The sequence below is a fragment of the Neodiprion pinetum genome, chromosome 6 (genome assembly GCF_021155775.2).
Source record: "Neodiprion pinetum isolate iyNeoPine1 chromosome 6, iyNeoPine1.2, whole genome shotgun sequence".
NCBI lineage: Eukaryota > Metazoa > Arthropoda > Insecta > Hymenoptera > Diprionidae > Neodiprion > Neodiprion pinetum.
Genome location: NC_060237.1, coordinates 1,556,851 through 1,582,094, shown reverse-complemented (window position 1 = coordinate 1,582,094; position 25,244 = coordinate 1,556,851). Strand labels below are relative to the sequence as shown.

Below are 25,244 nucleotides of genomic sequence, written 5' to 3'. Positions count from 1 at the left end.
CACTCTCAGCGAGACCTTGTTCAACCCTCTTTGTTGAGCGTGTAACAAGATGTTCGACCTTCTTGAAACTTTCACCTCGTGTTTACCTAGTCGCACCGCTCCCCAAGAATCGAGCAATTTATTCAACGATCCCAATCTACCCTAACTACCCGTTCTTCGCTGGCGATAACAAATGCGTAGAAATAATGCAAGTATACAATCTACGCTTTCAGTCAGCGAAGAATAGAAGGTGCGAAAGAAAAATGTTGCCACTCGCGGTGTTTCCAGATTCTTATTTGATCCGTCGCCGCTGAAACTAGAGGTCAAGCAAAGTCGTCAGGAAATGGTCGAAGCAAAAGCGTTGACGCAGATACCTTAGTTCATAAATTATCGCGGAAATACCCGCTCGAAACCGGGTAGGTTATAGACCAGGACTCGGGAGGATTCCGGCGGCTCCTCAATTTCGTTGAATAACGTTGTAAACGCTGCTGGGCAGCGTTTAACCGGGGCTCAGTTATCGCGGGTGTTAAACCGGCCAAAGTGGGTTGATTTTCAGTTCACACTGTCTGCAGCTCGTCGCTGGAGAGTTGAGAGTGTGCGTGGATATACACATGTATAGGCCTCTCAGTTTCGGCGAGAAATATCCTCATCACTCTGTGGAAATACCGATGCGTTTTTGGGTCGGCCCGTTTGTCATTCCGTAAGCCTCGAGGATTATCCCGAGAAATTTCTCTCGACTAGAGGCTTAAACTATTCACGAGGAAATCCTCGCGCCTAATCATACAACCGCATCGCGGCCTGGACTCAGACCCGGGACGATAATGTTACGGTCGGTCTGAAATCTGTCCGGAACGGAACGGGTTCATAATTACGTGACTGCATACCCTGCACTACCAATGACGTTGCCAGGTACTCCGGTTCATGGCCTCGTCGCGTCGCCACGTCTACTATATGCGGAAGCGTAATGTATGTGCGGAACTCGTAGCGTTTCGAACACCTTGTACGAGCTTGCCCGCAGGCTTCGTTCGCATACTACATGGGGAATTTGTCTTTGTGTTGCTGGGGTACGTTGTCCGGATGACGCGGCGGGTAGTTTGGGAAAAGCGATACGGAGAGACAAGCACGCGTTGTGTATATTCACCTCGGATGGAATATGAGTTGCTGCCAGGAGGAGAGAGAGAGAGAGAGAGAGAGAGAGAGCTTTGTTTTGACCCACCTTAAAACCCTACAGGGCCACATCGCTCCCTACTTCTCTTTGCCCTCTTTACCGAGGAGGAAGTTTGCGAAAATCCATAAAACAGCCGCGGCTCGTTCGCACAGTAGTTTATTTTGGTTCTTCGTTTCACGCTGTTTATTCATTCTTATCCATGGATTATGAACGACTTTGGAATACGAGAAGAATGTTGGTAATCGACACGAGGTGTTCAGTGACTTTGTGGATGCGATTCCAGTTCATTGTCCGTCATCTTCCTACCGTGCTATGCCATCCTCAACTCTACTATTCACCGGTTCTTGGGGGGTCTTGATCCTCAATAAATACTCCGTCTATCTATCCGTTTGTCTATCTATCTATCTATCTATCTCTATATACCGAATGCGATCACGTCGATTCAGAAACGGAAACGAGGATCGGGTGGAGAGCGTGTATTTGGAAAGGAAGGATCGTTGAAAATTTCGGAACTGCTTTAAGCACGAGTTAGACCTTTTGCCTAGCCTTGGGCGTTGTGGCGTCCCTAACCTCATTTCCTTTCCAATTTCATTAGGTCAGGGTGGGTCGAGTGGCGGGAAAGTTTTACCTCTCGAATCTCCGATCCTAAAATATACACGGAAATTCGTCCCGATTTCGAAGGCGTTTCAAATCTTCAATTGACCGACGGTTGTAACGTCGTTACATGAAACAGATCCGAACGGCGTGCTTCCCCGACACGCGATTTCCGTGCGACGAAGCACGCCATTTTTTCTTCTCCCTCCTACGGCACACGTCCATATTTACCTCATTCCCATATCGCACTGTCGACCCGCCGCGACAAGGGATTCGAAGAATAACGTTCCTCCGGCCAAGATATATTTCGCATGAAACGGGTTCGATCGGTGTCAAAGGCGGGTGTCGCAGCACGGTAATTATTTATTAAACGCGAAAAATCCTTATTTCTCACTTGTCAATAATTTATTCATACAGGCCTTCGTAACGTCGCGCGTCGAGGCGATTGACTAGTCGAGCCTTTAGGGAAATGTTTTTCGGACTTGCCAGACAAACATGATAAGCTGATGTCCCTGACACGTATAGCGAATCCTGTAGAAATATAACTTCGTCCTTGGGCAACAGATGAGATGGGAGGGTGCAGGAGAGGATCTGCCCAGCCAAACGTACAACACCCGGTTGTTCACTCAAAAACATCAATTGCACCGAACCGCCGGATATGCCTGTACGGTTAGAGACTACACGGTACCGGAGAAAACAACACCCCCGTCCATTTCACGTGACATCAGATCCCACCACGTCTGCTGCTGCTGCCGTACCACGTTGGGTGAATTGAATTTTCTTTTACCCACTTTTCGTTTTCGGGATAGAAGCAAAGGGGTGGGTGGGCGAGTAGGAAATACGAGTGTAGCACTTTCCTTGAAATTTCAGCCTTTCACGTTTTTCGTGTATAGGCACTTCACGTAGTGGGCGATAATACGAAACATCGGACTACAGTACGAGTTGATAGTTGACAAAAGGCGCTGTAATGTATACCCGGCGCTTTTATCAGCCAGGCGAACACGTAGCCAAACTCGGATATGTATCTCGAGATAAAAGAGTGATTCACGATAACTGGCCTCCTTAATTATCGCACGCACATGAAGAAGCCAGTTAACATAACTCTCTTTCTCTTTTTCCTAATGAAATTAGATCATGCACCGATCCGTCGATCAAGATTTCGTTTCGATAATATTCCCGAGTCAAACTCTTCGCCGGTGTGCAGGCGCCTCGATCAAAGTCCCGTACCTACTTACCCTCGTTTCAAAAGTGGCTGCACACAAATATTCATACTCGTAAAATGCATCAACGGCGGCGCACTAGGCGGAGCAAGATGATTTATGCCGTGTTTCTTGATTGGCAACCAACACCAACATACTCTCTCAGCGTTGAATAACGCCAGATTCAGGGCAGCGATAAATTCTAACAGCAGAAATAGCACGATGAAGGAAAGTAGTCAATTAACTGCTGGTTCGGGGCTGCAGGCTAATGGGTCCGGCTTTCAAAGCTGACCGAATATCTCGCGTAATACTTATTTTTTTCGAATTGTATCACGCGTGCTACGCCGAGTCTCGAAAATGCCGCGGAAGTCCTAATGTGGCGCGATGAAAATAACGGATTGTCGACAGTCCTACGCGAAATTTCCCAAGCATAAATTTCGCAAGGGTCGACTGTAGCTCCGAAACTGATACGAGTGGATTCAGTGGCGGATATTGCGAACCGTCCAGCTGTGCACCGTTCCAAAACAAGCTAGTCCAGCTTGTTATTAGTTCAAGGTACCTAGGAACTTCCGTTAGCCGGCCACGATTCTCGGGGTCGAGTTTCGCTCGCGAGGTAAGAGGCCACTGGTATCTCAATTTTTGCGAAGCGAAGCTCTGCGATAGAATCTTGAGCTCTCGGAAACCATGAATATCGCTAGCTGGTTCCTACTTCCGAGTATAAGAGGTAGTACACGGAACGGGTAAATAGTTCGAAAAGAATACCGTTGTTTAATTTCGTCGTTTCGAAGATGAGTCAAGTTTCGCTATGCAGCAAATAACACCTGGAATCGGATGGACCATTTATCAAAGTCAGTTCGGACTCCGGTGCTCTTAAATATGAAACGTCATATTTGTAGGCTCTAGTGCGTCTTGAAGGATCATCGGGAGGATAAGCAGAGCCAGAGATAATTTGTCGGTTCCCGAGTATTGATTGTGTTTTGGGGTATGTGGGTGGCGGTTGCCCTTCGTGCAATAGCGGATATTGAAAACGCCCCAGGTGCGTAGCGGAATTTGGCCGAGAAGAGAGCGGGAGAGAGCGAGACCGAGGAAATTCGTCTTGGTTTGGGAAATTCGTGCCAAGCCGCGGAGGCAGGAGTTTCGTCCGACGAGTTGGTATACCTCTCGCTCCTTGTTTCTAGTTTTCTCATTTCGCATTTCTCCTTTCACGTACCTACCTACCTACCTACCTACCTACCTACCTCTAGGTTCGGACAGCCGGATCGACAAAGGAAGGCCTCGCACGCAACCGCGTGACGCAAACCTCCCCGTTCTCTCCGTGCCTGTAAACTTTGGGGGGTGGCAACGATGCGTGTTTGTTCCCCCGTTTCCACCCTCAGCTTCGTTTCAGTGAAAACTGAGCCCAGCTTTCCTCCTTTTCGCCCTCTCCGCGTGACCTTGACTTCTCTCCGTCCTCCCATTTGTCTGCAAAATTGTGCATCGGTTGCACGGCTGCACCAATCCCAGGGCCGAAGTGAAACGAAACGAAGAGCGCCTTCGGTTCAATGTAATTTGATTGCGCGCAAGGGATGGAATGAGAATTTAAATAATTTAATGACGTCGCGCTCTTTATTCCGCGAGTTATTCTCAGCCCCTCCCTTATTCTTCGCCCTTTGAATGAATAATGGAACACGCCTCGACGCTTGCCGTACTCATCGTCGTCTTAAAGGCGCTACACCGGGCGCAACAGCTTCCTTTCCGTCCCTCCTCGAAAAGCGTTGTGCGGTCGTTCTGGAATTAATAAAATCCAAACCACCCTCCACGACACTCGACCGGGGCGAACCGCTCGAGGACCTTGGTTGGCCAAGGGCTCTTTGCGCTCACGATCTGACCCCAAACCCCATCTCCATCCTCCCCCTGCTGGAAGCTCTCGGGGAACTGGAATTGCAAATAAACCCCTATCGTAAATTCTTTTATGATCACGTGCTGTTGCAATTTTACGCAAAACAGAGGAACCTGAGTGGAGGGCTGCAAGAATATGTGAAAGTAAATAAAAGGGAAATTAATTTATACATATTATGTACGTATGTATAATGTATATTGCCTAAGCTTTGAAAATTACTGGGAATTTTCACTTCGTCTCTTTTTGTAATCAAACATTCACTACACTTTCCATACGGGGTATTCGTGTCATATGCGGGGGTTTACCGTCTTTTGTTAAACGTTTTTTCTTTGGGTCAGTCGACCCGACCCAGAGACGAGGAATTTGAAAATTTTTACTTTCTGTTGACACGCGGGAGCTGGAGAAACTGGAATGGTACGTTGTCGTCGAGGAATGTTACCACACGGTGTGAAAATTCCACCACGACCGCGGTGCAGACAAGATCGAACAATTCTGACCACGCGGTCAATTTCTGGCGGGGTCTCTGAGCTCGGGCGAAATTCTTCTTCTTCTTTTATTTCTTTTTTCTTTTATTTTCTCTTCCTTTGCCCTCATGCATAATTATTATAAATTGCAGCTCTTTGTCGATTTATTATTAATTTATGCGGTACGACTCGGGCGGAGAGATAGCTGAAGCCACGATTAATTGATAATTTATTAACCCACTTTGCGAATAATCGATTCGAGCAGACCCTGCATTTTCCCCTCTTTTCTACACTTTGGCAACGAAGAATCGGTATTCACGTTATAGCATACCTGTAGCAGTCTCTAACGTAGAACCGGTAATCCTACGCTCAACGTTCAACGTTCAACGTTCCTCTGCCCCTGCTATTCGGGTTCATCAATTTGAATAAATAACTGCTTCACGAATAGCCCCCTGGGACTAAGGTTGAAATGGCGAAGAGGTAGACGGAGATAGACAGAGAGAAAGAGAGAGAGGATGAGCGCCGGGGAGGATAAAATAATGCTTCCCGATCTCGCCGTTTTTCCATTGAACGGTCGAAAAACGAAATCCGCCTGTATTTTTTCTATATTCAATTGTGTATCACATGCGCACATTACGGTATACTAGACTTTTTCCTCCCAACATTTAAACCGAGGCGTCACATACGTATCCGTACGCGATTATATTCCCAATCGCGAGTTGACGCGAAGTAAGGCGAAATTTAAATTTACTACTGCAACTGTCGAAACGATCGTAACAATACGCGTTACGAATATCGGTCGACTCGAGCCGCGTTATCTGAAACAGAATGTCTTGTTTAGGCGACGTTTTTAATTTTTATTCACTCCAATCTTTGCCGCCGAGCGATTTCATCGTGCGAAGTCGACGAACCCGAACTCGCGAATTCTCACCCCCGATGATGCCGGAGTCCAGATAAGGTGAAATTTACAATTTGCGAAGGATATTTTAATTGGACTTTGGTACGTATAGAATATAATAATACCTACGTGCGACTGTAAGCTGGATTATTTGATTCTCGACGAGGCAGCATACGTATAAATACAGTCGACTCCTCGCTTCGCCGAGGAGTTATATCTTCGATCAAGCTCGGCATAACACCCCGGCGGGTCGAGGAGGAGGGTGGAGGTAATGAAAACTTTTAAGTAGACAACTTTAAATTTGGGTCGAGAGGAGCTTCCCGCCTGCCGCGGCATGCGCGGCTTATCGGGGATCGGGTAAAAAATACCACTCGGCGTTGACACCGAGCTGCTTGTTACAGGCGTACGTACCTACCTACTTGTACATGTATAACGTGTGAGATTTTTCCACATGAAAAGAGTCTTCGTCCCCTCACATTTCGTCGTTCCTCGCGTCGTAACGATTCACGCGTGCAGAGACACAAAGCGCCAGTAATGATTTCAATGGCACGCGCTCGCCGTGAACCGATCGGTGACGACGCTACGGATGCCTAATTGCGCTACTGAGACGTGCTCCGCGTCCTCGGATGCGCCGGAGGCCTGTTTCGGGAAAGAGAAAAGGATTGGATAAGGAGGGCGAGAGAAAGCAGAAAGAGAAAGAGAAAGAGAGAGAGAGAGAGAGAGAGAGAGAGAGAGAGAAAGAAAGCCAAGATGAGATATTAGCGTCTGCGTTTACCGCGACTTGAGGAACGGTCGCGACGGCGGCGCGACGCTTGACGCCATGTCTAATGGATTCGAATAAAATTATCCTTGTAGAATACCAAATGAGCTTTTCACACCGACGATGAGTCTCGTCTTTGTCGCGTCGTCGTCCTTACCAGGTACTCGGTGGTAAGACGGCTGATTGAAACGAAAAGAGGACTTGAGCTTACTTCGGCTTACTTTCCCTCTTCCTTGTCCTTCAACTCCTCCGCATAAGTTGATCTCGCATTTCGGATATGTCGATGAAAAATTGCAAATTAATCAGCTGCATGGTTCAGGTTCGTATGGAATACCCTGTAATCAAGTTTGATTTAGTTTCGGCTAGTCTTGGAGCAGTACGGCGGGACGAACAGCCCGCGGCGAATGCAGTTCCTCCGACCAAGAGAACCCTGCAGCTTGCTGCTGCTGCTGGTGCTGCGGTGCGATGTGTATATTTTACTTTGTTACGTGAAACGAGGCGCGATGCTGCAGACTAGTTGCAGTTCTGTGCGCGCTTTGAGCAGTGTGTTAAACCCCGAAGTTGGTTGGTTGGTTGGTTGGTACGAATTTCTGCACAGAGTAACGAGAGCGAGTGTTCCAAGTGGCGCGAACTTTGGTAAGCTTGCGCGAGTCACGATTCAGCGTCTCAAAGTGCTGCGAGAGTGAGATTTTATTCCATCCGGTTAAAGAACGAAAACTTTTCGGCGAACTAAAATAGAATAAAAAAAAAAAAAAATAAAAAAAAAACGTCCCGTAACGCAAAGAAGAATTGATCAAGCCTGAAACCGTTCGTCTCGTTTTGCCACCTGAATTCTTCCTTCCACCACCTCGTCGATGAAAAACACTTATTCAAATTTGAGAGGAGTGGTTTGGAAGCGGCTTAAGCTTGTAACGTCGATACGACGGCACCGTTGGTGGCAGCGGTGGGACGACCCCCGACCGCCAGCGACGTGACCGAGTGTGAAACACGTCTGCATATATACATAGTAACGGATAGATGGAAGAGCTAACACGGGAAAATCCCACGGGGTAACCAAACGAGTGATATACGCCCTTAACTGAGGCCGGCTGCCGCTTTCCTGGCAGCCTTGCAGGCCGTCGCTACATTCCGATCGCCGTCCACCCTCGCTCGGCCTTCGAATTTTGGAGAACAGAGGGCCGCCGATATGTTTGCAGCGGTGCCCCGGTTCATATGGATTATTAGGCGTCGCGTCGCGTCGGTTCGAGCTCATCCGAAAATTATATGGAGACGTGATGGGGGATTAACGAGCGCCAGACGAGTGAGCATCACGTAACGTTTACCGCATCACGGTTATTAGTCGTGTATATTTAGCTTCTCTTTTAATTCGTACCACCGCTCTATTTCATTTCCCTCGAGGTGTATCGAGGCTACCCTACCTTGTAACCGTGCGACGCTAAGCTCGCGTGCCGCGACAGATTATCCGCGTATAGACTCTTTCTTTTTTCACGTTTTCAGCCTGTACTTTGTGTTTTGTTGGGTTTTTTATTTTTTTTTTTTTTTTTTTTTATTTGTATTTTGTGATTTTTTTCACGACAGTACCCAGTTTTCTGCAACCTCCGAGTAAAATGTCGGACGAAAGGAGAGAGGGAGTAGGAACAACCGCCTGCATTATGGATGCAGCGACGTTCGAGATATCATGACCGACACTTGACACGGTTTGAATAAATTATCACCGTCGTCGGTGAAACGTGCTGGTATAAAATGGATAAGTGGAGGATGCTGGTTATAACCTAGGCTGCGTGTGCGTCTCTATTTCTCTGCACACTTTCCTCAGATTTAGCATTTTTCGACGTCGGGCGGAAAAGTTGGAAGGTTAAAGGTTTTTATACCGCGTGCACTGATCAACGGAGTAGTTCAGAAACTCGGATTCAAGTCTTTCTGATCGCGATTTGTGTGGAGACTAATTGAATAATTAGCGATGAAAGTTATTTCATCGTTGAACAATGTTGAATCGACAAGGTATTTTAGAGTCCTGTGGGATCCGAGGAGTCTAGACTTCGTCGTATAGACAGACACGTTCATCAAACATGTTACCGAAAACCGAAAATGATAACAAGGTGACGCGATAATCGTGGACACCAAACGAGCCGTTCTTCATAATTGTAATGAAATTTGGCCGATCGGATGCATAACAAGTGAACTCGGTTCCCGGGGCGGTGTGTGAATACATGCGAAAATTAGCGGTGGTCGGTGATTCCGGATTGCATATAAGCCGGCCGAGCGGGTTGTTCATTTCGAAGGCGGAGTGACGGTGGCAATTAACCAAGAAGGCTTCGGGGAGCGCACCAAACTGCAAAACACCCTGCAAACCTGGCAGGGTGGGGGATGAAAGTCGGGAAGTGAGAAACGCCAGGCAAGCAGCCAAGCAGCGGGCAAACAGCCAGTCAGGCGAACCTGGCAGAGCCAGTACGAGTCCGGCGGGTGATGACTCTGTTATTGCGCCTGACGTAGATCCATTAATTCAGCTCATTCGACATCAACATTCCTTCTCGACCCCCCTTACGAGCGGCGATATCGACTCTCGAGACCCGCCGTTGATCTGCAGCAAAGACGAAGCGCGACCCTCGGCTTCGCCATGATCCTGCAGTTCGATGCTGTTCGAAGACCCAAAAGCTTCGTAGGTTTCGGAGCGTAGTGCAGCAGGACAAGCGCTTGGGGTTGTCGAGAGTGTAGGAAAAGGAGGAGAGATGCGACCGATCAGCGGGGCATCGATACCACGCGTTGGGGAAAAATCGAGAAGGTCAGATCCATTAAGATCCAGAGAACAGAGAAAGGAAAGGAATGAAACTAAAAGCATCCGGTTGAAGGAATATAATAACACATGATTTATGCGGGAAACTGCGTGTACACCGCTGAAAGGATCAACGCCAGGATTTTCGGTATACCGGGAGTTTGTTCCTGCTGCGCCTCGATTCACGCCGACTGCAATTCCTCCTGGAATTTTGTCTCCTCTGGAAGAGCATCGTCGGTCGAGCTTACGAACGGAGAGTCAAGGGACGAATTCTCAATCCGAGTAAAACTGTACTTATGAATTTTGCAGCGACGAGGGTAGAAAAACATATTCAAGACGAAGAAAGAAGAGATTGGAAGTATATACCGTGAATATTTTCCAACCCTCTTCAATTCTATCTCGCTTTAGGCACATATTTATATAAAACGACGCGACGGTGCGATACGTTTTCTCACCCCTGTGATCTGGTCGTGAGAAAAATTGGCGAAAAAAGAGTAGCCAAGGTGGGAAATGAGAAAGAAATAAGAATGGGGAAATTGAAAAGTTTTCGAGTCCAAAGTCCCGCTACCGATCAGATCTCGAGCAGCGCAGTTTAAACTTTGACTCTTACGGGTGTGTGTTTCTCTCCGCTTCTTCCCGAATCTGAGATCTTTTTCCTTTTTTTAAATTTTATTTTCAACTTTCTCTCTCTCTCTCTCTCTTTTTTTCCCCCCTCACGATCCTTTCGAGTTGATTATAGGTTAAACATTTAAGTGTTGAACCGCACTCTTGCCCCACGCTTATAGACAACCACGAGTGACGTACACGTGATCGGGGCATGCGGCCTGCCTATGCATACTATCTACATCGCACACGCGCTACGTACGACTTATACGTGACAATTGAAACGTGCGTGTATATACGTACGCACGTATGCATGTGTGCATGTACATGGAGTCATCTATCTTGCAAACGGGAATACTCGACCACCCGAACAGCGGCTCGCTGTCCTGCCGGAGCGTACTGGCTCGCTTTGAATAATTAATTGGACGACAAATGTGTGGCGGGTTATAAATTTTACTCGTTCATTAATTTCACGGTTTGTTTCGGATTTTCGTTGCCCCTCAGCTTTTGATTCGTTTCTGTGTTTTTTTTTTTTTTATTTATTTATTCCTCTTTTTTTCCATGCCATTTATTTACTTTCTTTTTGCTTGTCATTAATTTTTGTTTTTCTCTTGTACAGATCTTGTTGTTCCGCAAGACTGTTCGTCAGCCTTTTTTACGCAAGATTCGATTGGTCAGATAAATTTCAATGAAAATGTAATATCGGAATCGTAATTTCCCATCGATCTTGTTATCTCTGTTTATTTTAAAGGTTTCCTTTCAATCGAAGATCCCTCTTCCGCCGTCTTTTTACCTCTATGGCTTTCGATTAATACAGCGTAGTACGTACACGTCTACGTATGCATGTACGTATACCTTTCGTACCTATACAGCTTTTAATACTATGGCGCGGCGCAGTATGGAGTACTCGATGAAATCCCTCAAGTTTTCAACTAATTTTTTCTCTGCAGCAGAGAGATTTCCTTACGTGTATATACACAATATACATATACATTATTCTTTTTGTTCGAGGTTCGTTATACCACCGCAGTATCCCGTCCGTCGTTATTTCTTCGTTTTACTTTCGTCTCGTACAATTTCCACCAAGTTTGCAGATAAATTTTTCCATCGTGCTTCCACGGTAAATAGATCGGAAATATACTGGAAATACCAAATATTAAGTTAAGCTCCTGCTTGTTTTCTTGCCGCTTTCTTTCTCTCTCTCTCTCTCTCTCTCTCTCTCTCTCTCTCTCTCTGCTTCTCTCTTACAACTTTTTACAGAATGAGGCGGAAAAAAAACCACGAATTTCCAAGTACAAAGATTGTACATTGTCCTTCAACAGTTTCCCCCTCATTTTTCCTCCTTCTTTTCTCCGACTCTGAATCCGGCTCACTTTCACCGATAAGTGCAACGGTATATTTTGTTAATCTTGTGCAGATATCGAAGCTGCCGTCACGTTACCGAAATCCGGGGTGTCAAAGAACGCTCAGGACGCAGAAGAGGCGGGGTCTGCCTGCAATGTGAATCGAACCAGGATCAAAATTACCAAACCATCGGTAGCGGGCGACACGCGGCGTGGGGTCGGAAACGAGTTTCACCCCCGTGAATTCGGTTCTTTTTACCAAATTCGCAGGGGATGAAAATTCAACGCTTTTAATGAAATCCTTCGTTACGCTTCTTTTGTTTCAATACTCGCGGCAAGTTTCTTCTTTGTTGTTAAAATTAGAAAGCGAAAGGTAGATAATTATCCTAGTGCACAACTGATCGCGCGCGACAATTTCTGTCAGTAGTACCTACAATCATTCGATTCGTGTGAATTTCTCGTCAAAACCTAACGATCTAGCAGACGAGAAAGAAAAGTGGTAAGAAGCGGGAAATTTACCATACATTTTCCCACCAATTCCCCCCTCCGGACGCTGCGAAAGGTGACAAGTACTTTATGGTTAAGATAGCGTACGTTATATGTACACCGGTGTTCTTATCTTGTAAGTATGATAATTTGCATTACACCGTGTTACGCTGCTTTGTGCCCTGTATATGTGTATACATATGTATATATATACACACATACACATGTATAAATATAATATATCTACACGTACATTTATACGTATCTTACGGCCTAGAATTTGCCTTTCAAATCATTATTCTAATAGCGCGGGCGGTATGATTATTAGCATACTGCAATATACATATACATGTATATGTATATATATATATGTTATATGTATGAAATAATCCACGTATAAGACATGAGCCGATAGGACTATACGAAATTCTCGCGTGCGGCCATAGCGTACACATACCGCTACCTATTTCTACATATCCCGCAGGTGTACCGCTGTTATATTTTAACGGAAACGACCAGGTCACGCGTTGTGAAAATCGATATTTCAATTAATTGTATATTCTAAAAAACGAATTGTACCTAATATGTTCGGTATTTACCCTCAATTATACACTGCGGCGTTTACAACGTCGCCGTATCAATGAATAATTTCAATTCAGGCAGTGCACTGAAGGAAAAATTTCGGTACACGAATCTCGTGATTCCTCAAATTCAACTCCGTTCGTATTTCTTTGTATTTTTTCCTTTGTCGTTTGTTGTTTGTTTTTTTTTTTTCCTTTTTTTTTCCTTTTTTTTATTTATTTTTTATCCCTTTATCCGCGAGGAATTATGCGGCACGCTTTTTTCTCCCGTACCTTTTGTGGATCGGGAATTCGGCGCCCCGGGGTTTCGGGGCCCCCAGGGCCGGCTGGGTCCTCGTCTCGTTGAAATACGGGACGCGTAGCCGCCGTGCCGTAACTTTGCGCGTACGTTGTGTATGAGGGTTGCTCATCGAATGCCAAGAAATCGAGAATCTTGAGAAAAAGGAGAAAAATAGGGAAGCGCCAGACGCAATCTGACGAAACTCCTGAGCTTAGCGTCTACGGGATGTGCAGCATGCAGAAGAGATGAAAAACAACGTCTTCGACTTGTGACTAATGTGTCACGTTGCAGTTTTTTTTTTTTTCCAATTTTCAACCGACCGTTGCAATTTTATATCACACCCGGAATAATATTTATTTCATATCGAAAATATTTCTCAAAGTGAATTTTTTGGGCTCCTTATTCTCGTTCTATGTGCTCGATTATTCTCGGCTTGCATTTAAATAATACCAGGATGCAACGATGTACGTTAAAATGTAATTTTTTCCACCAAGTGTGGGTCACGTTTCTCAAAGTGATGGTGCTTTTTCTTTCATTCCTTCATTTCTTTGTGCTTTCGTCTTATTTTTTTTTTTTTTTTTTTTTTTTTTATGTTTGTTTATTTTCTTGCCGTTTTAACCTTCTTTGTAATCCACGTCTTTCGCAAAGCTGAACGTGTAGCAGCAGCTTGGTTTTGTTCGGAGCGAAAGGCAGACCAAGAAAAAAAAAAAAGAAAAGGATAAAAAGAATTCGTTCTTGATGCATAATTGGATGCGTCCTTTACCTTTGAGTCGTCGGATATAAATTGTGAAATTAATTATTCTTTGCTCAATTCTTCTTGTTTTCTTTTGATTCTCTATTTTTTATTTCCATTCTCTTTGATGAAACTCCCACTTCCTATTTTTGCACTTTAATTCAATCCAACGACTATAATTATACCTATTAATAATTCTTTAAATTTCTTCAACCCCCCTCCCGTAGTTTTCAGTTTTTGAGTTTTGTAAAAATCTACCATTTCCAACACCAATTAGTTTGCTGGTACAAATCAGTTGGTGCGAATCGCGACGATTCAGCAACGATTATTATTATTATTATTGTTATTGTTGTTATTATTATTACACTACACGTTGTCGATCGGCGATTTGTCACGATTATATAAATCAGGTGCAGCGCGCGACGCTCGATTTCCATTATTCTCGCAGTGCAGAATCGCGAAATGGCGTGCAATATCGCTTGCGTTAAAATCGCACGGTGGGCAAAGTCCCGAGCATCACGGACATGTATAATACAGCAGACGCGTAATAACGCGAAAATTGCAAAACTAAAATACCTTTCGGCGATATACATAACACAGGATACGATGCGGTGATATGCGTATAACAACACCCCGAGTTGCCCGCTTCCAAGATTCATACGTGCAATTTTATGCTGCAAACGACAATTTCGATTCGGGGGATTGTGTGTAGGATAAGGGCGGTATTTTTTTATTCGGATCCTTGGATATCGAAGCCACGGAGTGAGGATATTCGTCTATGTTCGATCTATCACAATTTTTATCACAACAAATTGCGCATAATCGAAAGAAGCTGCGATTTTTTTCCATTTGTGCTAATTTTTTTTTTTTTTTTTTTTTGTTTTTTTCCAACGGAAATTCGAGGCTCGCATCTTTACTGCGGGTGAATTTCGGGCCTCGATGTATTCTCGCGAGGAATTTATCAATGACAATTAATTGACGAAACCCGAACGACGTGACGGCAGCGGATATATTGCTTGAAGAGGACGCTTCGCTAATTTTCAATTTGGCAAGCGACCACCGTAAAATTGGCAAATTCTCCACCTCCTGTTATACGTCGCACGATTTCCATGTACACATATAACGTGTATATAACGCGGATCCCGCGGGTTACACAATCGGGATGTCCTGCATGTTTCTCACCGCCCCGCTTTGCCGACTGAGAAGCAATTGCAATACCGCATTGTAGCAGCGCAAAGCTGCTAACACGCTTACGGATATTCGCAATGGAAATGACTAGTGCAGCGTACCTTTATCGATTCTTTTTATTTTCACTTTTACGGCTGGATGCAAAAATTGTGCGCGCGGAATCGATCGATCCCCCGCGTGTATAACGTACTGTAGGTAGTGCAAAAGCTCCTCGCGGCGAAGGAAATAACAGAAATCAGTCACTCCGCGCATCGCCGAGCTTTCCTTTATCCAATATCCAAATCCTCCACTATTCCCGCGCACGGTTTTACGTCGGGATACACCCATTCTATTAGGGTTGAAAGTTGAACCGAGAGTTATACGTACAACGGCCGCGTATATTCTTACACCGCGGGGTGCGGATTCGTGTAAAGATACGTCAATTGCGGTGGAGAAAAGAAAATAAAAAAAAAAGAAAACAATTTCACAGAAAATCCTTCGAAAGTATTTGATAATGAAATTCTTTGTTCGGCGAGCAAGTGTGTAAAAGCGCGAAGGCGAGAAAAAATGCTGATTATTTGACGATATAAAAAAAAAGGGGGGTTGAAAGACTCTATTTGTGCAACTGTTGTAATGTAATATAATCGGAGTAGAGGGCGAATGAAATTACTTTCCCGAGTGCGGGCGCGACTATGAATTGCATTTTGGTGATAATCAGTCGGGGTGACCGATGCAGGCAACTGTGTACAACGTGCGATATACATACACAAACACACACTCGCACACAGAGCTAGAGCTAACCATTTTCTACGTCAATTCTTTTTTTTTTTTTTTTTTTCTTTTTCCGTTTCTCCTCCCTCATTTTTTCCTTCTCCGTCTTCTCTTCTTTCCTCACTCGTAATCGGCGGCTGGTGCCAATCCGGCATAAAATATGGGAAACGTGACATGAATAATTCCCAAGTTGAAAATGCGATGTGGCATAGCCAAGTAGCTCGATATATATGTCTATATACGTATATACCCCTGTGTATGTATGCTCGTATATAACGCCTATCAACCCCCGACTTTGTCCCCCTCTCTTTTTTTTTTCCGATCCTCGCGCCAATCAATTTTATTTCTGGCAATCGTGTGATTGAAAATAATTATTTTCACCGATTATGCGGTCAACTGTGTCTACTAATATGCCTTGTGTGTTACCGCCGCGGTAGGAGATATGGCTTTTACGTTCCGTGATGTTTTTTTGCTTGGAAAAAACGACCGCAATTTTCATCGATGAGCGGATAAAATTATTCGAGTCAATTTTATTAACAACGAGGTGATTCGTTGAATGATTTTCATCTGTCCCGAACGCGGAGTAATTTGTTATATTGAATATATGTAATTGTCCTGAATTTGAATCACTGTAAAATGTTTAGGTACAATTCAAATGACTGAACGAAAATAAAGCCACAATAGCTGCGAGTGTTGAAAATTGAATTTTACTTGCCATTTTTCTGTACGCGCGTGAGAACGGTTTTACAAACGAACAATCATTCCGTTCGCAATACACCTTAGCGTATAACTACGTGCGACTGGTTGAAAAAGTAAAAGAGTAATAAAAATCTTTGTCAAAAATACCCGATTTAATATCAGAGTGGGTAGCGTTCTGTTCAGGTCAATTATTCGGGTGTTACTGGCTGCGTGGAGGAGGGGCAGGGTGGGGGGGGGGGGGGGGGGGGAGAGAAGAAGTATAATAATAATTGCGAATTGGATTTCGGCACGTGCCGCATGGCGCGAGGGTGAATTTCAGATAGGATCTCGCGGTGGCGTCGAGGGTGCCGAAGCTGCTGGAGCTTCTGGATCCGAAGGTGGCCGGGTGTCTCTATTTTCGGCCGATTTATTTTCGGGAAAAGATCCTTTCAGGAAAAAGATATTTCCTTCTCTACTATCGCGCGGAGAATGAAAGAATCGGGGAGAAAGTGAGGACGGGGGAAAAAAAAAAAATAAAAATAAACAAAAAACCTGAAGACGAGGAAGAAAACTGGGCCGGATTGTCACCGTCTCTAGCTTAATAGAGAGTTATAGAACCCACGCGTACGGCTATAGGGCTGATCGAATTCACAGATGTTTCACTGCGTCACACGTGGCGAAAAGAAAGGGGTGAAACGGGAAGAAACCTTGTTTGAAATTTAGCTCTCCCCGTGCGGAAATGGCTTTTGCCGAGGGTGCTCGGAAGGCGCTGTGGGTCCTTAACTCAACTCCTTAACAACCGGCGAACCGTACGTCCCTCTCATTCCTCGACGAGTTCGTCCCCGACCCCCCCCCCCCCTCCCCCTTTTACCCGCGCCCTTAAAACCCGCGCACCGGCTAATAACACGGTGTAATGAGAAATGTGGCAGCAGGGAGAATCCGCAAGCTCGATCCACTTCGACGCCCTGCGGGATAAACTCTGCGGACGAGTCGTTGACATTGACGAACAATGCGCGCGATTTTTTTAGACGTGATTCACCTACCGCCGAGATAGAAATTAAGATCGTCTCTTGTACCCTTGAAAGATATTTTTGAATTACGTATGGAGTATTACGAGAGGCGAAGCTTCGGGTAAAAGATGAAAGACAAATTTTTATGGTTTGATATTTTATTTATACGCTTGAGTTCGTTTGCGACCTGCTGTGAAAAACGTGGAATTTTGGAAAGTCTAGAAATGTCGGGGGAATTTCAGTGCTCAGACAGATTCTAGGGAACGTCAAGATATTCGAGCGAATAAGTAACAATTATGGCAATGGCTCGGTCTCTCGGTGTTTCGACGGAGATGATGGTGAAAGCTGTTAATGTCGAGGAATTCAAAACAAAGGGACGTTGAAGTTTCAGCCGTCACGCCTAAGCGAGAATGAATGTTTGTCAAATTGTCTAAACTCGTTGAATGAAATTGTATGTAACACGACGTAGTACGTTATTTACGTATGCGCGAATTTACAAATTTATCCAAGTTTATCAAAACAAGACACACACGTTACGCGATTGTTATAAAAAAATTGCAAAGAAATAACGAGGCAAGACATTCACGGAATAACCGTAAACGGGATTGCAAAAGTTATTCTTGAACGCGTTTCCCGCTCTGCGACTTAGCAACAGGCGTGGCGGAATATCTTCAGAGTTCTATGAGCACACCGGTACAAGAATTCCGAACGTTTCTGCAACGCGAGTAAAACCGCAGAATATAACTGCGGTCGCTGCGGTCGTGTCGACAATCGCATACGTACAATGCGGCCTTTATCAAAGCAGAATATAACTTTCTGAGAATGCGCTATTCGTACAACAGTAATTATTCTCAGGGACGTATAATTACTCGGAAACTAGTAGGAGAGAAAATGAAGTGCAAATTTTGGTCCGTTGAAATTGGTCGCGGTTTGGCAATAAGTTTTCTTCAAATTTTTGTGTGAAAATCGTTGGATTCGCGTTTCGATTATCTTATCGATTACATTGTTAAAAGTATACTTTCGCGTATTACTCGATGCGGAGCTGGTGTATTATTAACAATTACTTGCACGAAGCGAGGTGCGGAAAGTTGGAATTCTCCTCTAATCAGCAGCGGCGCTACGCTCTTATACGTTGTACCGGGTGCATGGCGATCAATCAAACTCCGCTTTTATACACCGTAGTCAGATAACGTCCCGCACGCGTAATACTCGCGGATTTAACGCGGGCATTTCTTTACTCCATCTCGCTCTGCCATTTCTTCTCCTTGTACTCTGACACGCGAGCTTTGCCAAGAGGAAAAGAAGATCCACCGCGGCAAACTGCAGAGAGAGGTGTACGTGTCAAAGATTGTGACAAGAGCGGGAATATTCCGCGGGTTAAACCCAATTTCGCAGATCTCTTTTCTTTTCTTTATTTATCCCTGTCCTTCGTACTCTTCATTTCCCTTTGAATATTTCGCGGTTCTCTTCTACAGATGTGCGTACAGTATTTTCCCTAATATATTACAGATATACGGCGACGCGAAGGCGAGGTGGAGGAATATTTTGAAACGGAGATGATGTGTCAAGTCTCCCGGAACGAAAGATGGAGAAGTCGTCGAGTCATGCGTCGCTGCTTGCTACACCGTTTTGAAATGAATTTCAAAATATCTGTTCATCCGTTTGCGTTCGCAAGCGTCGAAGAAAACCTCGACAAAAGAAAAAAAGAAAAGGAAAGAAATCTCGGAAAAATTCCATCGAGGAAAATCGGCGCGTTGAGTCGCAAAGATATCCGCGATTTCACGCTTGATTTAGGACCAAGTGACGGCGTAGCAGATGTACACACCCGCGAACCTACAGCTTTTACGTCGACGATGTGTCCGCAGCTATTCTTTTCTCCGCACGCGTAACCGGTACTCTCGAATTTCCGCGTCTCGCGATTTTTCAAAATTTCAAAGTTCCCTCTGTACCAAAATTACCTTACCATAATCAATTTTCATATCTATAAACACCTGCGGTTCTTTCGGACTTTGTATACTCGGAAGCCTAAGATTATCACCTAAGACACTATTTGCAAATCTTAACGATCTTAACAGCTGCTAAGGCGTCGACAGATTCCTTTTCCAACATTACGATTATTCCCTCCTTTGCGGGCTTTGAAACTTTGTGGAACGAAGAGAGAGAGAGAAAAAGAGATTCCCTCTCCCCGATCACAGTCTAAGAACTTTAATCTAAGCAGTAGAAGAACCGATACCCGCACTCGCGGAAAGCAGACGTTCAACAAATCGATTGGCGCTTTGTGAAATTAACAGCTTTGAAACGAACACTCTGCTCTCTCTCTCTCTCTCTCTCTCTCTCTTTCACACACACACTCCCTCGCACTCCCTTTCTTATTCTATTCTCTCTCGACCTACGTGATTTGTAGGACCACTGAAATACTACCAATTCTCTCGAACGAGCGTCTCGACCTCGATCTCTTGTGAATTATCAACTTGAACCAGTATTCGTCATGTCAAAGTCCCTCAGATTTCGAAAACTGTACTTACAGTGTACACGTTGTACATCCGTGATGTACCTATATCTGTTCCAATTTTTTTTCGCATGATTTTCGCTATCGCTTCTAATGTTTTCTTTTAACGAGCAACTTCTTTTCTCCGTGTTCTCTTCTCGCCGTTGGCCTAGAATAGGTGTGTCATGTGGGTATAACGTTCGAAAAAAGTTCGATTCTTCGTATACTTGAGAGGTGCAACGCGTATGCCCTTAATTGCGGCAGACGTTGTTCCGAGCGCTGCGATACTCGACGATGGCAACATCTATCTTAATTAAATTCCGCATCACCTGCATGCAATTAGCACGCGTAAGTGTAACATCGGCTAAAGAGAAAACAGCGCGGCAAGAACGAGGATGAAAATATTGTACCAGACTTTTACAATTTCAACGTTAGTTGCGTAACAATTATCTGAATGAGACAATTCCACGTGCGAAATTTACCTCGCGTTTCCATAATTTTCCGAAAGGGAGATGCGGGCAGTGATTTCGGAAGGACGAAATCACGATATCCCGCGAATTGTTATACTCAAATTTTGATTCTCTAATGAGTTTCGCGTTTGGGCAAATACACGCGGGGGCGTATCAAACGTTTCAAATTAATCCGTCCGTTCCATTAATCCGATCCAAGGTAAACCCGCGCCTGACTGACCTGCGGTCATATTTGCCTTTGGCAATCATTGCATCGCGCTAAAATACGTCTATAATAATAATTTTGTATAGGGGTTCGAACAGCCTTCCACGAAGATACGAATTCAGGATTATTTGACGATAGTCTCGGGTGTTCCTGGAAAACAGGCTTACGAAATCAGGCGAAAGCGAACCACCAAGGAAACATCTCCACCCACGTATAACGCGACCGCACACTCAGGCCATAATTTATTCCTGTTACAGCCTTCCTTGAACCACAAATTGCCCGGCTATTTGGCCGATACGACGCGGTCCAGACTGGCGTTCACCGCCCGCGCCGGGTAAAAGGAAGGGGGGGATATTCCCGGAGATTTGCGGGGCCGCGACTTGAGCTTATTGTAATATTTTATGATTTATGTTCCGACCTAAGCCCGTGTAAGCAGCTTTTCCGAAATAAAAAATAACTCCAGCTCCATCCCTCAAAGTCGAGGAGTGACTGTCTCTCGCTCACCCTTTTTTTTTCCTCCCGCCTAAAAAATAACCTCCGAAAATTCCACGGGCATGGAAATTTTTCCTCCTACCAACGAAAGATCAACGCGTTAATTTTTTTTTCGTTTGCTTTTTACTTTACAGACGGAAATCCGAACCCGCTAAGGCTGTGAGAAATTTTCATCCAATTTTTGAGACTGGTTTCCCTCATTCAAGCTCCAGTGGTGAATACCAGCGTTTGGTGAGTTTTTTGACTTAGCTATGATCGGACATCGGACATTTATTCAATAACAGAGGCTGAAGTTAGTAACATTACGGTAACGGAACATCGGGAAGAAAATCGTCATTCTTGAAATTTCAGAACGACTTTCTAGGAATTGAATTTTCGAAATGTGAGTACGTTTTGTTTACCATGGCTAACTAAACATGTATCGGACAATCCTAAAGGCGCGGAGTAATTATTTTCCCGAAAGTTACCAACTTGAACCTCATGATTTAATACGTTGATACCATCGACATTTTTTTTTTTTTTTTTTACCGAAGTTGGAAATTACGGCGACGTCGGTTACAGGACGAAGCCGCCGACTCTTCTCCTTCGTCTTCTTGCAAGGGTATAGATATCGCGCGGCGGGATGAAAGGGGGGTTGACGGGGGTTCTCTAATTACATGGGGACGATATTGTTCCTTGGAAAAGTCCCGCCGAGAGGGAGAAGAACTCTTATTTACTCTCCTCGCGCCGGCGGCGGCGGTAAGGCCGACACTTTTAAAGAACCATCGCAAGCCCGCGGCCTTAACAAACGCCTCTCCTCTCCTCTCCTCTCCTCTCCTACTCTACTAATTATGCATATTTATTATCACTTGTAAAGTACAAGCTCCTACGGCGTTATCGCCGACCACGCGAAAGCCACAAATCGTCGGGCGTGCCGCATCTTCACCCTCTCCCTCTCCCTCTCCCTCTCCCTCGTCGTTTTTTTCCCGCTCCACGATGACAATGCTGCTGCCCTCCCCTCCCTTTCCCTCTCGACCAGCCCCGTCACATCAACCTCTCTGAAGTTTCACACTCGTTCCAGACTCCTTCGGCATTCTTTGATAACAGGCTGGTAAAATTACGCCCACAATGCTGTTATACACCGCACACCCTGGGTCTTATTAGGAACTTTCACGCCCTTGGCTTTCTTCATTAATATTTTCTCGATAATGTTGAAATACGCGACTTCTATACAATCTGTATATATGCATGCGTACAGATTGCTGCAGTTTGTTGAAAATTTCTGGGCGATGCAGTTTTTCCTACCAGCTGATATCATTCGTTTAGAAATAAATTATACGTAAAGGATCGATCAGGCGTCGTATTAAATTTAACGAGGGCGCTGACAGGTCGCGATAAGCTGCTGTCAGTGTGAAAGGGGGGGGAGGGGATAGGGATGCGGATCGGGGAACCCGTCGAAGACGATGCCAAAGACGCCGAGCGGGAGCGAGAAGGGAAAGTCCAAGGGAGGTCGCGTCGGCAGCAGGTCTAAGGCTTCTCTCATCCTTAAGCCCCGGGACGGATGATACGCACGAAGCCAGACAACCTTTCACCGTTTATTCTGTCTAATTGCGCCCCGCTTAATTACACCGGACAAATAACCCGGCTGTGATACTGTATAGCCGCTCGTTTGTCCCCGAAGCCTGTGCAGCCTCATTCTCTCTCTCTCTCTCTCTCTCTCTCTCTCTCTCTCTCTCTCTCTCTCTCTCTCTCTCTCTCTCTCTCTCTCTCTCTCTCTCTCTCTCTCTTTCTCGTCGAACATCGTTTTTTTAAGTTCGTTTCCTTTCTTTGTCTCTGTTCAAAAAGTACGTTCATCTCACATCTGACTTGGAATTGGGACTAGGACCGCATGCTTTCCCTCCCCCTCGCCGGTTGGAAGCTCGCCAATCGCGAATGCGCACGTGGAGCTGCCGCATATAGAAGTGACGCTTCAGCAGTCACCGATACCGAAGGGCACTTATAAGCACCGCGCGTAGCGCAGGCGGATCCTTGACGCATCCAGGCTGGTCCTTAACGAACCGAAGTGGTAAAGGGAGCCGCACTCGAAGCCCTGTGTTCTGCCGGCAATTAATACCCATTCTACCATCTCTCTCTCTCTCTCTCTCTCTCTCTCACTCACACTCTCGAGGGGGTGAAACGGTGTTGGCGTTTGCTCCGGGCGACGTCAAGGGCTCGCTGCGGACCCTCTCTTGGAAGCGCCGTATAGCCGTCGAGTCCTTGCCCATCTTCTACTTAGGACCACAACGCCTCGGCACCTACACGTATGTACATACATACTTGTTTTAATGCACCGCGTATACTCGCTTTCATCGCGAAAAGCTTCCACGAGCTTCGCCTCTTCGAAATCCTTTTCAGCGCTTTATCGTACCGTGCACGATGTATGCGAGAAACCGTACGTTATACATACGCTCAGAATGCAATGCGCGGAGGAGAAACCGCGTCGTCTGGTCTTGCGTTCGGTCTTATCGGGAGCGAATCTCGCCCCGGGGACAACCGAGCTGATACCAATGAAATATATTGCCAATTTGTAGGAAACGGTGCATCAGACTACGTCGCTATCTCTGTTTTACGTACGTAGACCGCATGACCTATGTAACCTGCATCGCAACAACCTAACCGCTAGGGAATTAAACAATTGGACAAGGAACACGCACTGTTCTGCAATACCTGGAGGTTCAATGAATTTTCACCGGTTACCGCTTCGCGCTGTATTGCAATTGTCTATAATTTCCCGTGCACTCGTGTATATGGATGCGCATGTTCCATGTGTCGTTATGGTCACGTCACGGACGGTGTGTACTTTTTTATTATTAATTTTTGTGTAATTTAATGTAATTTTTTACTTATTTCAAGTTGGTGTAACGTTATCGCGAAGACGAGATATTGGGGGAAAAAATCACTTTTTTCGTAATCCTGGAACGATTGTTAAGGAATTGAGATTTCGATGTATTAGCGTGTTTCGTTTTTATTACACGGTTTACCGTATTTCGGACAATTCGAAGATTGCAAAATAACGGATTTTCCTCAGCGCGAATCATTACGATAACGTTACTATTAACTTCAATATTGATCAACGACGGACAGTCCTGGTCCATTGTCACTCTAATTGCTGCGGAACAGGAGACGAACCGGTCTCCAGGATTCGGCCTCTCACACCTGAGCCTGAACCTGCCCCAACCCCCGCCACTTTTCATCCCCACAATAAACGGAATGGCCGGTGAACGTGACTTTATTAGAGAACAGTATCGCCCCCTCCCCACCCTCTCTCCTTCTCTCTCTCTTCTATTCTATCCTCTCTATCTTCTCTATCTATCGCCAGTTGTGTTGCTTAGTAATTGCGTATAGCCAGCCGTGAATCGTGCCGTTGCACCCCGATCGATAGTCCGTTCGTTGATGAAAACGCGCACGGCGGTGATTGACAATACTAGTAACAACAATAATCGTAATGCTGACGACGACGACGATGATGATGACGATAACGATAACAATAACAATAATAATAATAATAATTACATCAAAAAACAACGATAATGAGATCAATAATGATAACGTTCGGAGGAAAATAATGAGGAGAGTGTATGTATGTGTGTGTGTGTGTGTGTGTGTGTGTATATATATATGCTGTACACTAACGATAAGCGAAAGGATCCAAGAAATCCTGTTTGTATGATAATGATGGTAATTCAGCTGTAATAAGAAATGCGAGAGTGGCCCTCCGATCTTTTTTCTTTCTTCTAGGGAATTATCGTTACGCTGTGTCGTTTACCTGATTATTCATACATCCCTACACATATGTTACAGGATAAAAGAGGCGGACGTAAATTTTGATCGCGGGTTCAAACCTAGGGGCGTGGTAAAGAATGAAAGAAAGCGAAAACTTGACAATCGTCAAACTAAAATGTTAAATTTATTTTTCAGAAATGAAAATATCACCGCGACAAGGTAGACAGATTTTTTCGCAATTAGCCCGGATCTCTTTCACCGTAAACTTGAGCCTTTGTTCGTGAAAAAATTCCTTTCGTTTGTCACTGCACGGTTTCACCATTATACATTATACCCTTTTACCCGTGATAAATTTTAATTCCAGTCCTTCGTTATTATTGTTGTTTCTGTTGTTGTTTTTAATATTATTATTATCATTGTTATTATTGTAATCATTATTTACGCTTTTCCGTTTGGACCTGGGAGCGTCGGAGCGTTTCGCT

At 45.0% G+C, this 25,244-nt stretch overlaps 1 protein-coding gene across 4 annotated transcripts in view; it reads left to right on the top strand.

The window, feature by feature from the left end:
* kek5 (kekkon 5) overlaps nucleotides 1-25,244 on the top strand; it is a 177,425-nt gene that overhangs the window by 95,889 nt on the left and 56,292 nt on the right. For 3 of the 4 annotated variants that reach the window (XM_046632984.2, XM_046632983.2, XM_046632982.2), the window contains one exon: nucleotides 21,156-21,252. The exons of the other annotated variant lie outside the window; for it this stretch is intronic. The gene's annotated coding sequence lies outside the window, so the exon portion shown is untranslated. The remainder of the gene's footprint in view (nucleotides 1-21,155; nucleotides 21,253-25,244) is intronic. 4 annotated transcript variants of the gene reach the window in all.